This window comes from Notothenia coriiceps, unplaced genomic scaffold (genome assembly GCF_000735185.1).
Source record: "Notothenia coriiceps isolate Sejong01 unplaced genomic scaffold, NC01 NC01_scaffold00037246, whole genome shotgun sequence".
NCBI classification, from domain to species: domain Eukaryota; kingdom Metazoa; phylum Chordata; class Actinopteri; order Perciformes; family Nototheniidae; genus Notothenia; species Notothenia coriiceps.
The window spans coordinates 11,068,568-11,073,697 of record NW_011369947.1 but is presented as its reverse complement, the minus strand read 5'-3'; positions in this window follow the sequence as shown (position 1 = coordinate 11,073,697).

Genomic DNA, 5,130 nt, shown 5'->3' with positions numbered 1-5,130 from the left:
AATATTTTCCTTTAAATCTTTAAGGACAATTCCTGTAAATTAATGGCTTTTTCACTTTATTTCAGTTAAAGTATTTTACTGTAATTTAAGGGTTTTTGTTTGGCAGCCGCTGCTGCCAGTACTTTGACCTTTTTTTTTACGAGTTTTTTTTTTACAGTGCATGGTGAATACAGTCACTGCTTTATTTATGTCTGTATGACGTTGTTGTGAGTGTGGACGGAGCAGCTACAGGTTAGTTTAGCCTGATTAATCCAATCTCCATTCAGAAAATACACATTTTAAAAGGTTTTTCGCCTGCCTTCTTGTCTGCACACTTGTCAAAGCATTAATTCATGGTTTTTACTAAACGGTATCAGTATGTTGTTACTTCGGCATCATTTTGAAACGTGTATTACAATTAAATCACGCTAAAATATGTTCATTTAGTTGTAGTTGATATCTACCAAAGTATTTACATGGAGATAAGCCCCTAATATTTGCATCGCTCTAATCGTTCGAGTCTCACCCAGGTCTCACCGCGGCTGTCAGCTGTGTTTACTCCTGTCATTCAAACAAGATGCGCTTGAGAGGGGGCGGGGCTTATATCCATGCAAATACTTTGGTAGATACCAACTACAACAAAATGAACATATTTTACCGTGATTTAATTGTATTACAAGTTTCAAAATGATGCCAAAGTAACAACATACTGATACTTGTTAGTAAAAAACATGAATTAATGCTTTGACAAGTGTGCAGACAAGACGGCAGGCGAAAAACCTTTTAAAATGCTTGTTTTCTGAATGGAGATCGGATTGATCAGGCTAAACTAACCTGTAGATGCTCCGTCCAAACTCACAACAACGGCCTAAAGACAGAAATAAACCAGCGACTGTATTCACCATGACACAGACAGTCTGTGTTTTGTTCATGTTTAACTTTTGTCCAGTTTCTGAACAGATATGAGGAGAAGTGAGCTCTGTGTGCTAACCATGGTGCTAACAGCTAACGGCTGATGTTTTGGGACATGTCGGGTGCTGGACAATCACAAAGCGTCATTTCTTGACTGGCAGCAAAAACTACCAATCACAGCAATGCTTCTCTGGCTGGCTCTGTCCAATCACAAACAAGAAGTGTTCTCCCTAAAGGAATACCCTTTCTGTAAAAGTTCAAATGTTGTAGTGTTTTCTGAAATGCTGTAGCGTTTTGTGAAATGTTGAAGTGTTTTGTGAAATGCTATAGTGTTTTGTGAAATGCTGTGGTGTTTTCTGAAATGTCGTTGTGTTTTATGAAATTTGAAGCGTTTTATGAAATGCTGTAGCGTTTTATGAAATGCCGTAGCGTTTTGTGAAATGTTGAAGAGTTTTGTGAAATGCTGTGGTGTTTTCTGATGCTATAGCATTTTGTGAAATGTTGAAGTGTTTTGTGAAATGCTGTAGCTTTTTGTGAAATGTTGTTTTGACTTGCACTTCAGGGCCACCGTAAAATACAAATATCTGAAATGTATATATTTTATGCATTAAAATGACGTGTTTGCTACTACGGGTAGATATTAGATGTAAGAGCAGACATAAAACCTTTTGTGCTGTGGAGTTAATTTAATGACAGAAGGTTTGTATGATACATTTTTGAACTTGAAACCAGTGCTCAAATTAATAATCCTTTTATTGGAAGAACATAATGAATGCACAACATATCTGTATCGGTAGTTTAAGGTTTAATGTACTGTATGTACATATGCTAAACATCCTCAAAGCCTATTCAAACATCTAAAAAAAAGTAGCTACTTAAATAAATAAAAACTCATGTGATTCATGTGGGCTTGTGTTTGAATTCAGTGTTGAATTATGTCCAACCAGATTCAGACAAACATTTGCACTTTACAGATGTGGCTCCATGGGTTGTCCTTGAATCAAGCCAAATGAGCAATAAGAGAATTAGAGAAAAAGCAAGACTGTGTGTTTATGAAGAGAGGGTAAATGTTCTGTCTTTAAATTAGCATCATGCTTAATAGCAACAATCCCCCCTTCAGTTCAAAAGGCGTTGGAACATACAAAGAACAAAGGACCTGCTGGTTTTTTTGCAAAATATATTATAATATATCAACGAATAATTCTGTATCTTGTAACCCCTTGACTTGACAATCTACTGTTGAATAATGTTGGAGGTGCCTCATGTATCTCTTTACTGCTTTATGTTTATTTTCTTTTAAATGTGGTGCCAACCACAATCCCTCTATGCAGGGCTTCTCTGGTTGACCAATCAAATATTTTCTTCCTTAAACTCTGTGTAATAACAAGGTCCAAATGATTCTGTGCAATTTAGTATGTGTACAAAGATCAGAGTGTTGGGGGGGTGGATCACTGTGCCGTCATGACCATGTCTTTGCACATTACTTTCAGTTCAGACTTCTTTTGCATTGCCTGCTCAAATCTAGGACCAAATATGGGGTATAATAACAAGAAAGATTCCTTTCCAAACAGTTACTCTTTAGTTTTGCAGCCATTTGAAGTAGAGCTCCAGACTTATATCTGCGTCAATGAACATTTGTTTTGAAAGCATTGGATCAAAAGACAATGTGCAATTTATAAAAGGAACGTTCTTAGTGGTGAACAATGCATTTACCTTCAGCTCTATGGAGATTTTAAGTCTCTTTCCGCTCATTGCTTTGCTTTTCAAGCAAACTACACTCCCATCAAACTTTTTTCCAGAAGCAACCGGTAGTTTTTTCTGCTAAAATGATTTGATAAACCCTCTGTACATTGCAGACCAAAAATGAACCGGCTGAAAGACATGGTAGACGTGTAAAGAGACTAACATTTGCTAACCTGCCATGTAACCTAAATGAAATTAATGCAGCTTTAAGATCCAGGAAGTGACCAGCGAATCAGAATACATCTGTTCATGCAGTTGAATTATATATTATAAAAGGATTTGAGCGTGTAAAGGCAATGGAAATGAAGCCTGAAATGTTTTATGTTTGAAAAACAGTGCCTATTTTGTTCTGGTGAAGTGGTGATGACTGTCCTCTGTAATAACCGTTGACTTCAGATGTCTCCAATCACAGAATCTAAATGTATACAACATCCCCATCTCATTCAGAAGAATAGTCTTGTAGCTGGATATGACTTGGTACACCTAAGATGGCTGCCATGGAATGTTAAATAATGTAACTGGGACTCAAGAGAACAGAGATTAAGGGAACCAGGGTTTGACTGACTATGGAGCTGATGCATCAAAGACAAAGTAATGTAACATTTTGAGAATGATGAGGTGGTATTTCTGTGGAGGATGTTTAGTCCCATGATGTCTCTGCTTTTGTTGCATTGGAAGGATACAAATACAGGGCACGATTCTAAAAACGTGATTACTCTGGCATTAAAAGGGTTGAATATTTGATGGAATAGAGCTTCGGACTGAACATGTTGTTATTGATTAACAAAACGTGTCATCTGACCCCTTATAGAGTGTACTATTTACCACATGTTCATTTCCATGCCCGCCATATGAGGTGTGCCACAGGAAGTTGTTCTGATCCACCCGAAAGTGTCCTTTCTATGTATTCCACGTTTGTGATATTAACACCAATGGGATCTACTGTACATGACTCATCAATATAGATATATCCTGTAAAGATAATGTATGTATGTTTATAAGTTATTATTGTATGCTGTTGGTTTGACTAAACCTGGGTGTAACGCCGCATGATATTGATGTTGTAAACTGAAGAGACACAGAAGATGCACAAACTGGTGATAATGATGGTGTTCATTCTGTCAATAAATCACATTTACAACTCCACTTAGAATACATTTTCTTTTGGAAACAAAGGATCTTATATTTATAGAATATAGGTAAAATTAACAATATATTTATTTAGGATTTTTAACTTGATTGGATTTACAATTGGCTACTTTCCAACAACCCACTGCAATAAATTGGAATGCCAAACTTGAGTCCTATTTTTAATGTGTGCAGTAAAGTATGAGTATCCTCTGGTGTGATGGAGTCTAGACAACTAGGAAAGAGTTTTAAAAAGGATATAAAGAAATGTCAAGGATAAAATAATAGACACGTGTAATATGTATTTAAATGTTGAAATGCATTTTCATATTCATACAAGCAGACAAAAAAACCCTGAGATATATACAGGACTGTCTCAGAAAATTAGAATATTGTGATAAAGTTCTTTATTTTCTGTAATGCAATTAAAAAAACAAAAATGTCATACATTCTGGGATACCTCTACTCCTTAAGTAAAAGGTCGTACTAGACCGTGGACGGGTGTCACGGTTTTGGTGGTCATTGACGACATGACTGGTACCGTAAGGACAGGAGCTAACCGGACGTTTAAGGGGACTGGACTTTGGGGTATCTCATATACCCCCATAACACTTCTTCTTCGGACTTTCTGTGAGTCTGGTTTGTTACGATTTACTCGATTTCCGGCGATAAACTTCGTATGGACCCGTAGGTATTGTGGAGTCGTTACGGTGTCCGACTAACGGAGGCTACGGTGCGGCGTAACTACGTCATGTAGGCACACGTTTTCCTAAGGGTTGGTTTCATGACCTCAACGTATTACCCTGTAAAGTTTAACAAAACTAAACACAAACGACAAATATTTAGGAAAAAAAAAATGAACCAGACTCACTTGATAAGATTAAAAAACCTCTATCCTAAAAAAAACTCAAGAATTCGACATTTACGTATTAGGTCGTTATAATTTTATTGTTATTTTTCCTAAACGTTATAAAGTCAAACTAAACNAATTAAAGTATTTGCCCGTAGAAGTATTAGTGCTGTACTTTTATTAAAGGTTATTGACTGTAAAAAGAGGAGATAAATCTGTAAAATTACAGTATTTTCGGAAAATACTGTAATTTTACAGATTTATCTCCTCTTTTTACAGTCAATAACCTTTAATAAAAGTACAGCACTAATACTTCTACGGGCAAATACTTTAATTTTACGGATATATCTCCTCTTTTTACAGTCAATAACCTTTAATAAAAGTAAGGCACTAATACTTCTACGTGCAAATACTCAAATTTTACGGATTTATCTCCCCTTTTTACAATCAATAACCTTTAATAAAAGTACAGCACTAATACTTCTACGGGACAAAAAAACCCGTAAAAAACGGTCAAA